General features: G+C 38.6%; 1 protein-coding gene across 3 annotated transcripts in view; it reads left to right on the forward strand.

The window, feature by feature from the left end:
- LOC137250804 (3',5'-cyclic-AMP phosphodiesterase-like) overlaps positions 1-13,622 on the forward strand; it is an 801,094-nt gene that overhangs the window by 293,356 nt on the left and 494,116 nt on the right. The gene's annotated exons all lie outside the window — the stretch shown is intronic.

The following is a 13,622-nucleotide window of genomic DNA, read 5'->3' on the forward strand; positions in this document are numbered from 1 at the left end:
TAACTATGATAGGTCGATTCAGCCGGTGTGCAGTGGCGGCTAAAATACATTACATCTTGCCAAACGTCGTAATGGCGTTTCGATTGCAATAGTACTGCTGCGATTCCTATACTGCTTGCGTCGGTATGCACCTGATGTTGCTCATTGAAATCGTATAGAGCTAACACTGGTGTACTACATAATTTATTAATTAACGTGGAGAACGCGTTTTGTTGAGCTTCGCCCCATTCAAATTTTTCAGCACATGCTTTCGTTATTAGTTTTGTTAACGGACGCGAGATTAATGAATAATTTTCGACGAATTTTCTAAAAAATCCGGTTAACCCGAGGAAGCGGCGAACTTCCGTTTGCGTGTTTGGTATTTTAAAGTTCTTAATTGCTTGTATTTTCCGATCACCTGGTTTGATACCATCGCGTGATACTTTATGTCCGAGAAAGTCGATCTCGTCTTTTAAAAAACCACATTTGTCCAATCTTTACGTTAGACCGTTCTCTTTTACGACATACAGAAAATCATCTAATTTGCGTATACCTTCTTCGACTGATTTGCTAGGTATAATCACATCGTCCAAATAAGCAATTATACTTTTCGATTTACACTGCTCGATTAATTTATTCATAGCTTCTTGAAAAACTGCCGGAGCATTAACGAGACCAAATGGCATCCGGTTATATTCGTAATGAGCTTCCGTCGTCACAAACGCGGTTAGCTTTTTCAAATTTTCACTTACATCGATTTGGTGATAACCCATTTTAAAGTCTAAGGTCGTGAAAAACTAACTACCAGATAACATCGCGAAAAGTTCATCAATTATTGGCATTGGATATGGTTGTTGTTCGGTAAATTTATTTAGTTGTCGGTAGTCCACGCACATTCGGAACTCTTTATTTTTCTTTTCCACGAGCACAATAGACGATGCGTACGGAGAATTTGATGGTCGGATTATTTCGCTTTTCAACAGATTTTCGATAATCTTTTTTACGGTAGGGCGATGCGCGAATGGCAGTCTATATGTTTTCATATTAATTGGCGTATCAGACAACAATGAAATATTCATTTTAACTATACTCGTTTTACCAACTGAACTCGATTCAGCAGAGAAACATCGATCATGTTTTCGTAACATCTTATTTAATTCACCGAATTCACCATCTGTGATGCTTAGAATTTCGTTATTGGGTTTTTCGACTACCCACACTTCTTTTCCTTTGAATACGAATTGTTTATTAGCGTCATATATTACGTTAATACCGATTAGCACTGGATAATCAATCATTTCATCATCTACGATTAGCATTTCCGTCTCGGACGCGTTTCCGTCTATATTAAGCATTACATTCAATTTGGACGTACATTTATATGATGTTCCACCGAAACCTTTTAATGTAATACAACATTCACCGATTTTTCCGATTTTATGCGCGAGGGATTTTCTTATTAACGTTCTACTGCTACCCGTATCTATAAAAGCATTTGTCTTTACACCATCTATTTCAATATTTTTAATTATAAAATCACTTTTGATTTCATTCACGGTGTTACAATTATATTTCGGCGTTTTTACTTTGCAATTGTTTGTGGAGTGCCCCACTTTCGAACACTTTGAACATCGTTCGCGTTTTTGTGGCTCAGGACAGTTTCGGGACAAATGTCCAGCCTTATTACAATTGTAGCATATCGTTGTTTTTCTCTGATTCTCTATTTTCGTATTTGCCTTTGTCGGCTCTTCGTTTTGTTTTGCATTTACAAAATTCGTGCTTTTTAAATTATTGTGCTTACAATAATTCACAATCGCTCGTAGCAATTCACTATATGTTTGATAATTATGCACAGATATACACTGCTTTAAACCGTTTTCGTTTATACCATTAATTATGTATTTTATTATTGACGCATCGTCAACTTTACCTCGGCGACCAGTCGCCAATACACGATAGTAAAATGCTTCTACACTTTCACTATTATTTCTTTTCATGTCCATAAGTTCCATATGAATGTCCGCAGCATTCAAAGAACATGGAAATTCGTTTAGAAATTCGTACACAAAATGTTGCCAATCTGTAAAGATTTCCGCACTGGCATCTATCCACATTTTTGCAACACCTAGTTTTGTTTGTATTGCATACAATAGAATTTTATCTTATTACGCAGTTGGTTAACACGATTAAAAATTGTTCTGAATTTATTATCTTTTTACACGGATCGTAGGACGGTAGAATTGCAATTATATCACGAACGTCACCAAAAACTGAAATTCTCTTTCTGTTATCTTCATTCTTTACATTTGCAAATTCTTGTGACGTTATTTGTTCTTGTCTCGTTGGCATTGCCCTTATTCTTATTTCGTTACTGTTCACACTCGTTTGCTGTATTGGATATGAATTTGTCGCTTCATTTCTACAACAAAAATTTTTCCCGTAACGGATTGAAATTTCGTTGGTATTTCAACATGTTGTTGCGCGTTCATGTCGGTTAAGCGCCAAATACACGACACGAACATTTCTGCGAACATTCCCGTTATGTTATGTTTCTGCGACCTTTTCTGTCGTGTATGGTGGTGTTTGCCAGTTCGCGCAAATGTTCGCCAAAAATCTAAATATTTTAATTTTTGGCGAACATTTGCGCGAACTATTCGTGCATGTATGGCGAAATAGCTCATAATCGTAGTAATTTCTGAACGGAGCAGACGTGCGCGGAAAAGTAAAATGGGCAATAAAAGAGAACTAATGTTCGGCCAAAAGTTCGTATGGTGTATGGCCAAAGCTGCGAACAAGATTGCGGAAATGTTCGTGTCGTGTATTTGGCGCTTTAGCATTGTATCACTGCGCGGCAGGTTAGCGTTGACTGCGTTTGCGGCAGAGAATGTTGGCTGCGGCGTTATCGTTTGTGCATCCCAATGAACGTGTCTGCTACCACTTGCGCTAGCCGTTGAATTATGAATTTTCTGCTGCTCTTGAACGTTTGGTAGAGAAAATGCGTTGTATGGAGTTGTATACGTATGGACTCCGTATGACGTTGTTGGTACAATATATGCATTCGAATTTCCATATAAACGTTGACCATATACGTCGGTCGATGGAATTAGCATATTCGATTGCCCGTGTACGTTGGGCAGAAAAGACGAGGAGTACATAGGCGTGCTACCATAAAGCGTCGGTAGAAAAACGTTTGCTTCTGTACTTCTACACGCAAATCGTGTTTCGTTTTGCAAAGGTACCATTATCGCTGCACTATATGCCGTAGTTTCGATGCATGAATATGAAGATGCAGGCACCGTCATTATAACTGGCGATGAGCTACTAAGTGGCCTGTCTTCATGCTGTTTATGTACGAAGGAAGATTCGACTTCCTGACTATTTTTGCTTACGTTTGCACTATCATTTAAAGCACTTGTGAAACGTTCCTCACTGAAATGTTCGCATAGTCTTTCCACGAGTTGCGATTTATTACCGGCGGTGAATAAACCGATGTCTCGCAATTTTCGACGTAATTGCTCAACTTTTAAATGACTGAATTTCGGCATCATGAATTATTTTTTCAACCCTACCGATCGACACAACGCATGAAAATTCACGTTCGTATGTTTAAGAATTTCACCATTTTTCTTAGCTTTTTAAAGAAGCGCGCAAGCACAAACGAATGGCGCTTAATTTTATATTACACTCGAGCGTGTATTTCACTTTTGTAGTGCGCGAATTCAGCTCACTTCTGAAAATTGTCACAACACTAGTTGGTAGAGTTTTAACTATTACTTTAATAATTCATTTTGTCAGGATTTACAGAGTTTAATATATATATTTGATTAATTTCAATTATTTAAAAAGGATACGAGACGCACACGCGTCGAGCGCTCACGAGTAACTTCAACTAACTCACTTCTTCTTCTCTCGTCTTTATTCGGTCAATGATGGTTCAAATGTTCAGGGTTACCAGATTGGTTGACACTATTCCATATTTGTATATATAGTAAATCAGTTAACGACTTTGAGTGTAGTCTCCGCTTATCGCACTGCATGAGGACCAGCCGTGCAAGTGTTTAGCGAAACAATCCTCATCGACCTACATATAAGCGCTACCCCAGCGGGCTAAAATTATACCCGCGGCAGGCATGCCTCTCGTAAGAGGCGACTAAAGCACGCAAATGATTCAACGCGCAATTTATTGGAGAAGCTTCAACCCAATTGTCCATGGAACTAGGGGGTGTGGGGTGGGATGGCCTAGAAAGCTCAAAATCGTTCTCAAGATGGTCGGGATTGTACCTTCAAGGCGATTGTTACCGAAACGTACCGCATCTCGTATATCCCACAAAGTTCCATCAACATCGATAACATCCCCAAAATCCCCAGGGGGTGTCTTTATCGCTACAACAACAACAACAACCTGTACTCCTTGGAATGAAGAAGGTTATGGGAAACAAAGAGAGCAGGGAAGAAACGCTTTGATTGCGGAGAGAACGGCGGAAAAATGAAATGATGGAAAGCGATACTAATAACAGATGTAGAAGAACGAGGCACCGAAAACTTCGCTAAGGTAAATTACTACGTTCCATAAATGCTCTTTCGACAGCATATGCAATACGTCCTTTTTGCAGCCTTTCTTGCTCTGGGGCCTTATTGTTTTTCCGGCGTCCGACTACAAGTTGTAACTTTTTGAGGTACTTTTATATTAGCCGTACTTTTATTTATTTATTAATTTTTTTTTTTTCGTTGGTAGGGAAGTGTGCCTTTAGGATGCTATCCATTTCAGTTGTATATAGCTCTGACGATCTGGCTTAAATCTTTTTAAATACTGACCAGAGAAGCCCTTTTGACGTCTTCTTGAAGCTCCCCCCGTTCGCGCTTCTTGCAGTTAGTAATAGTCGTCTTAGGATGCTCTTGCTCCTTCTTCTACGGCTGTGCTAAGATAGTAGCTTGTCCTACATGTTTTTCCCATGTATATACTCTCGAATGCTCGAAATCAGCTGGTAAGCTTATGCAAATCTTATTTACTCTGTGCTCCGCTGCAATAAGAATGCGGAAACTTTTCAACGAAATGATTTAGAATTTCGAAGTCAATCTCAGGAATTGCTTACTCTACCAACAGTGCTTCTCTGTGCGCTGTTATAAAAATATCTCTCTCTCTCTTGTGAACTGAGCTTCTTTAAGTGATCTCGAAACCGCTAGTAGTTTCGTCAGTAATCTCTTTCACGTGCAATAAACTCTAATGAATTTAGCGTGACTAGCTAATGGAACCTAAGTCCGTATTAGCAGATATCTCCCGGTACGTTGGGTGAGCACAGGGGATAATAATCTAAATCCACTTAAGAAATATTATTATTACTGCACAATTTCATAGCATACAATTGAGGTCAGAAACCTTTATTTCTTAAAGCTCATAGAAAAATATGACAAGGAAAGAAAAAGTTTCACAAAACATAAGATTTTTATTTATCAAACTAGAAGACCCGGCAGACGTTCTTCTGCTCTAAATTTGGCCTATCTGCGTACATTTTAATAAGTTTTTTCCGTCTAACTCTGCCCTCCCCCCCCCCCCCCCCCCCCCCTTCACTTTTTCCTTTTTATTCACTCCTCTCTCCGTCTTTTTCGCTTCATCTATCTCCATCTTCGTCTCATTCTATCTCTTTCTCAAACTCCTTCTCCTTCTCTTCTTTTTTCTTCTCTCAATTTCTTCTCATTCTTCTGCATCCCTTATTGCCTGTATGCATTTTATTCCAGTCCCAGTCACAGTCCCACTCCGAGTCTCAGTCCCAGTCCGTCTCTGGATAATACATTACTCTGTACTAAAGCACTGATCAACAGCTTCCTTTGTTATCCATATTCTATAAACACATTCCAGGGGTACTCGGGTCCACGTTTCGGCCTATATCTCGAGACCTTGACGTCGATCGCAACCAAACTTATGTAGTAACCACCGCGTGAGGTTTACGCAACTTTGTGTGAAAGGTTGAACAAAATCGACCGACGCATCTCTACAAACACCGGCGACCAACTAACACACATTTTAGCCTTTCTTTTTATATATATATAGATTTTTATTTTTCACACTACTATAATTTTAAAACGAAATGCAGATTTTCGTTGCTTTTGAAATTCGGCTTAAAAATTACAAATGGAACAACCAAAGACTCTCCTGAATTAAAAAAAAAATGTTATAGTACCTCTAAATCGCGGGCCCCCTCAGAAACACCGGGGCCGGGCCTAAGCCCCCCCCCCACCTTCTCGGCGGACCTGGTGATGTGCTATACTTGATATCATTCGCTATAATATTTTTTATTGATAAGCACGTTGTTCATTTAAACACCAACCAATTACACGGAAGTATATCCGCACCACCTGAAAATGTGAGTTCCGGTGCGTATACGTAACATTTTATTATTACGTATAAACATATAAAAAAATTTGCAATAAAATAATATTGCGACTATGAACTGAGATCTAACCTATCCTATCTCTCAAGTTAGATCAAACTACACACGGGGTGCAAAACAAATTCAAAATCGGTTGAGTAGTTTAGGAGTCCATCGCGGACAAACATTGTGACACGTGATTTTTATATATTAAGATAAGCGTGTTATTTTGTAAAAGGCCAAAAATTACACGCAAACTTTTCCATATACCCGAAAATACGGGTACCGGTGCGTATACGTAAAATTTTTTATTTTTTATTACAACAGAGTTACATACAAACATACAAGTGAAGCTAATAAAATCGTGTTAAAAACAGGACTTTGCGATCTGCACATATCCTAAATCGACTTAGGCTATTATCAATTGTAACGGCAGATATCTCAACCTCTTTAAATTCTCACAATTCAGATATTTACTAGTACTGCCTTTATTGGCATTTTTGCTTGACATTTTGATTCTTGTTCAATCTTGCATCGGTTATATTTTGTTCTGATAACTCTATTTCCATTTTTTTCGACAGCCAATCTGTAACCATACTTCTAAATCGCGTTAGTAAGTGTTCTAACAGGTCGCTGTCTTATGGGCGCCCATGGTGCTCATGTGGGCATGCAAACAAATGTCTTCTGCCGTAGCTGCAGGGACGGGGAAGCGATAGAAAGTGTATAGAATTATATATGCCATTGTTTCGCCCTGTCGAAGATCAGGTACCGATGTCTCCACAGACACTTCTTTGGGTGCATTTCGGAGGTAACATCCGCAAAAATAAACGAAATTCTACGCTACATAAGGCAATCACGCTGGTTTAGCTTCATACCTAACCTACATGTAGATCTATTTACGACCGAACTAGTTACCACCGGGCACTGTAGCAGTAGTTCCAAATTAGAACTTTCGATGCCCATTTTGTAGCATTCATTCATTCACTCATTTATTCAGTCATTCATTCATTTGAACAAATACATATTTTCGTTTTGGTATATCTTGAGATGCATTGACTCTTACATACATATTCATTGATTTGTACATACATACAATCTACGTCCCGTAACTTGAGGCTTCTTCTATTTCAAATTATTCACTACAAACCTTTGCCTACACACAATTTATTTCCACGAGTCGTTTACACTTAAACTGCATTTTACGTACTCTATTCCGTTTTTTTATTATTACGATTTATTGATTCCCACACCCACGTGAGGCGCGCCTATGTGAAAATCTGAAATGACTCAGAAAACCGCAAGGGCTGAAAATTTCACAATCTCTTCTATCAACTCAATCAGTAAACAGAAGCTACGATATAAATCCTCTTTGATGAGGGGAAGAACTGTAATGATACGCTGTGTTTGTATGTGTGTGGCTATTGGCACCATGAATGCAATCAAATGTTGACACAACTTTTTTCCCACGCTATACATTTTTTATATTTTATTTAGTTTTTTACTATTTCCCCTTTTTTCAGTGTTGTCCCACAATATTAAAAAAGTTCGTATGCGAACATTGTAAATTTAAATTTTAACAAGCTGTCAGGCGACTTGTTTCAAACTGAAAAAAAAATAAAATAATAAAATAGATGCGTATGTGAAAATAGGGAAAAAAATGTGCATAAAATAAAAATCAAAATGAAGGTTGTGCGAAAAACTCAGTAAACACACAGTAGGTGATTGTATGGTAAACACGTGGGTCACACTTTAACGCCCACATGACCACAAAAGCTTGTAAATGCATTCGACGATGGCAGTGGTGTATCAAGAAAAGAAGTGGGCTGAGGCTGAGCGATATCGAACTTCGAGCAACATTTTATCCGCAAGTTGTATTCTTATCGGGGTTTGTACTATTATCTAAGTGCAAAGGTTCTTACTATTGAGCAAGATACTTCACAATCGATAGGAAGATTGCAAACTCCATCGTAGTCCAACTAACGGCATTATTTTCCATAGTGTGGCATCATCATCAAAGTCCTGTTGTACAGATAAAGGCGTTCCCCGAAACCTTGGAGAGAGTTATCGATGATAATGATACTTTCCATCATTAAAGTACTAGCCCGACTATCGACAGAACGATTTGATATGAACGCAATAACTTTTCACCAGTAGAGTTTAGTCGCCTCTTTCTACAGGCATGCAATATTCTTGACCCGCTGGAGGTCGTGTTGCATTGTCCCCAAGCTTGGTGATTTGGTGCAAGTTTTAGTTAGTTTAGTTCCCGCTAGCGTACTTAAAATTCGGTGGAAGAATCTATCAAATGTTAGCGTATTTTTCAAATAGATCGACTGATTTTGATTTTTTCTATTGCTTTGTCCTGGCCCCAGATTTTTTACTATGCTCCAATTTTAGAGCCTCCAGCTCAAAGAAAATATATTTTTTAGCTCAGAACGAAGACTTAATTGCATTTGCGCAAATTTCAATCTCTGTTCAGCAAATTGAAATTTTTTCTTTCTGTTTTGAATGGTATCTGCAGTTTTTTTGAGAAAGTTTGAAATCAAGCTTAGTTTAAAGTTAATTATGGCATTTTTTTCATTTTTACGAAATTTTCGATATCGAACAAGTGGGCGTGGTCATTGTCGGATTTCGCCCATTTGTAATGCCGAAATAAAGTGAGCTCGGATAAGTACGTGCACTAATTTTAGTTAAGATATATCGTTTTTTGCGCAAGTTATCGTGTTAACGGCCGAGCGGAAGGACAGACGGTCGACTGTGTATAAAAACTGGGCGTAGCTTCAACCGATTTCGCCCATTTTCACAGAAAACAGTTACCGTCATAGAATCTATGTCCCTAACAAATTTCACAAGGATCGGTAAATTTTTGTTCGACTTATGGCATTAAAAATATTCTAGACGAATTAAATGAAAAAGGGCGGAGTTACGCCCATTTTGAAATTTTCCTTTATCTTTGTATTTTGTTGCACCATATCATTACTGGAGTTGAATTTTGACTTAATTTACTTATATACTGTAAACATATTAAATTTTTTGTTAAAATTTGACTTAAAAAAAAATTTTTTTTTAAAGTGGGCGTGTTCGTCATCCTATTTCGCTAATTTTTATTCAGCGCACATATAGTAATAGGAGTAACGTGCCTACCAAATTTCATCATGATAGCTTCAACGACTGCCAAATTACAGCTTGCAAAATTTTTAAATTACCTTCTTTTAAAAGTGGGCGGAGCCACGCCCATTCTCCAAAATTTTACTTGTTTTCTGTTTTATGTCATAAGATTAACCTACCTACCAAGTTTCATCGCTTTATCCGACTTTGGTCATGAATTATCGCACTTTTTCGGTTTTTCGAAATTTTCGATATCGAAAAAGAGGGCGTGGTTATAGTCCGATTTCGTTCATTTTAAATAGCGATCTGAGATGAGTGCCCAGGAACTTACATACCAAATTTCATCAAGATACCTCAAAATTTACTCAAGTTATCGTGTTTACAGACGGACGGACAGACGGACGGACATGGCTAAATGAATTTCTTTTTTCGCCCAGGTCAACTTGATATATAGAAGTCTATATCTATCTCCATTAGTTTATGCCATTACGAGGTACCGTTATGCGAACGAAATTAATATACTCTGTGTTTTTTTTTTAAATTGCGCGATTGTTGGCTGTTTGGAACAAATTTCAATCCTAGAAAATAAATCTAAGGTATTTGTTGCCTTCTTTTTTTCAAACTAGCTGTAAGGAGGGAATAGATGCTCACACATTTTCGATCACTATAATCTCTCCCCGTGTCGTGTGATCAAGTAGTGGAGGTGTGCCGGTGTGGCCCCCGCCCCCTGTAGCCTTAGTTGTACGCGATCATACCTCCTGCGTCATCTCTGACACACCCATTGCTCCGTCTGCACTATTGGTTTACGCTTCGTCGCCTCAGTATTGCTGTTGGTCTCCGCTTTTCAACTAATTCCACTCTATATCATACCGTCGCCCCTCTTTCAAGCTACTTTCAGTAATCCCAGACCCCTTTCAGCTATACAACTACTCCCTTGATCATTTGCCCAATTATTTCTGGCCACAAATCATCCCACCCTATGGCCCCGGTAGCCCTAACGTTCGTCGACTGCTAATAAATTAGTCCAATTCACTCACATATGCCTCTGAATAAGCAAATTCTTTGTCGGTTAGACGGAAATTGGATCGAGATATATCAAAAATATCTGAGAAAATGAGAGCTTAGAGATACCTATATTTATACTCAGCTGAGCAGACCTCACAGAGTATATTAACTTTGTTCGCATAACGGTAATCCGTAACGGCATACATTAATCGAAATAGATAAAGACTTCTATATATCAAAATGATCTGGGTGAAAAAAGAAATTCATTTAGCCATGTCCGTCCCTCCGTCTGTAAACACCATAACTTGAGTAAATTTTGAGGTATCTTGATGAAATTTGGTATGTAGGTTCCTGGGCGCTCATCTCAGAACGATATTTAAAATGAACGAAATCGGACTACAACCACGCCCACTTTTTCGACATCGAAAATTTCGAAAAACCGAAAAAGAGCGATAATTCATGACCAAAGTCGGATAAAGCGATGAAACTTGGTAGGTTGACCTTATGACGCAAAACAGAAAATAAGTCAAATTTTGGACAATGGGCGTGGCTCCGCCCACTTTTAAAAGAAGGTAATTTAAAAGATTTGCAAGCTGTAAGTTGGCAGTCGTTGAAGGTATCATGATGATAAAAATTAGCGAAATCGGAGGACGAGCACGCCCACTTTAAAAAAAAAATTGTCTAAGTCAAATTTTAACAAAAAATTTAATATCTTGACAGTATAAAAGTAAATTATGTCAACATTCGACTCCAGTAATGATATGGTGCAATAAAATACAAAAATAAAAGAAAATTTCAAAATGGGCGTAACTCCGCCCTTTTTCATTTAATTCGTCTAGAATACTTTTAATGCCATAAGCCGAACAAAAATTTACCAATCCTTTTGAAATTTGGTAGGAACATAGGTTCTATGACGATAATGGTTTCCTGAAGCTACGCCCAGTTTTTATACACAGTCAACCGTCTGTTCTTCCGCTCGGCCGTTAACACGATAACTTGATTAAAAATCGATATATCTTTACTAAACTTAGTTCACGTACTTATCCGAACTCACTTTATTTCGGTATTACAAATGGGCGAAATCCGACAATGACCACGCCCACTTGCTCGATATCGAAAATTTCGTAAAAATGGAAAAAATGCCATAATTCTATACCAAATACGAAAAAAGGGATGAAACATGGTAATTGAATTGGTTTTTTGACGCAAAATATAACTTTGGAAAAAACTTTGTAAAATGGGTGCACACCTCCCATATTAAGTAGAAATAAATGAAAAAGTTCTACAGGGCGAAATCAAAAGCCCTTGGAATCTTGGCAGGAATACTGTTCGTGGTATTACATATATAAATAAATTAGCGGTACCCGACAGAAGATGTTCTGGGTCACCCTGGTCCACATTTTGGTCGATATCTCGAAAACGCCTTCACATATACAACTAAGGACTATTCCCTTTTAAAACCCTCATTAATACTTTTAATTTGATACCCATATCGTACAAACACATTCTAGAGTCACCCCTGGTCCACCCTTATTGCGATATCTCGAAAAGGCGTCCACCTATAGAACTAAGGCCCACTAAGTTTTAAATAATGATTAACACCTTTCATTTGATACACATGCCATACAAAAACATTCCAGGGTTACCCTAGGTTCATTTTGCTAAATGGTGATTTTCCCTTATTTTGTCTCCAAAGCTCTCAGCTGAGTATGTAATGTTCGGTTACATCCGAACTTAGCCTTCCTTACTTGTTAGTATTACCATTTGTATGTATCCATGAAAAAGACAATTTGTCTCCAAAGATCCCAGGTTAGACCCGAACTTAGCCTTCCTGGCTTGTTGTGGTTGCTTTAACCTCAGACCGTAAAAGCATTGCAATCCAACGTGAAAATGTTGGATTTCGTGTGAAGGTGTCGAGTCTTACTGGTGTACCTAAATAATATTAGTATCTCCTTTTGCTGAGTCCCTATGCACAGCGATATTGGAGGAAATGAATTCGCGAATAAGATGGTCAGCTTCTGAAATGGACTTACGAGAGGCAGATAGCTCACTTCGACAACCGCCATCTAATTTGTCGAGGAATATAAGATTGAACCCACTGGGATGATTGCGATATCTCAAGGTCCTTAGTGTCATGTTTGAATAGGAAAGGAACTAACTCCCTTCTCAATCTAAACAAATCTGCACTTAGAGTACTTACGGATATCATCACATATCATTGCGATATTTCAACGATGCTCCGACAAAGCAACCAGACAATATTCCTTTGCCGAATCTGTCAGGATTGGGAAGAAGAGGAGTCGATTCACCACTTTCTATACCGATGTTCTATACCGAAGGCCTCTCAGATTTCTTTCCACGCGATCTTGCGACAGTCAGTCAGAGGTTGGGTCGTTCGATCTTTTGCTCTTGTATGAGTTTGAGTGAAGCATTAACTGGACAAAAACTGGTGTTTAAATTTTCCTATTTTGTCTAACATAACCTGTAGAACGTATGTTTTGAAAAAAAAAAGCTGGTAAAATCAACCGATATACGGGTCAATTCAAGCAAATTTTCTGTAAATTTTTATCCATCGTAATTAGCTGTTGAAACAATTTCGCACATATCACTTATTCTAAATCGATCGCTTCAAGTCAAATCATCATACGTAAGCCCTTGCTCCGTTAATTTAACAATACTTACTGTCACTTCCAGAATACCAATGTAAACTGTTAAAATAACAGATTTCCATCAACGTTGTAACAACAGGGAGGTTGTTGATATGACAGAAATTTCTATGGCTGCAAGGTCATAAGAACAAGGTGGCGACCGCCGTGAGCCTGAGTTTCTCTTTAAATTAACCGATGTATGGGGTATGCAGACTATCAATGCTTAGCATCACGGGAGCCCTGAAAACAACCCCGACAGCTGCACTGTATGCCATTCTGCACATTCCACCTGTAGACCTGGTAGCAAAGAACATAGCGTTAACGACTGCAACCAGGCTCGGTGCCTCGCGGCAGCTTGAGCGCCGCCCATACGACCATAGTTGTATAGCGTCATCAATCACAAGACGAACAGACTACCTGATTCCCTATCTGCGCTTCGAGGGCGATCTTAAGGCTACAATAGAGGTGGACGGTTAGCGCAAGGGTGCTCAAATGGCGGACGAGGCGATACATGTGT

The sequence above is a fragment of the Eurosta solidaginis genome, chromosome 4 (genome assembly GCF_040869045.1).
Source record: "Eurosta solidaginis isolate ZX-2024a chromosome 4, ASM4086904v1, whole genome shotgun sequence".
Lineage (NCBI taxonomy): Eukaryota > Metazoa > Arthropoda > Insecta > Diptera > Tephritidae > Eurosta > Eurosta solidaginis.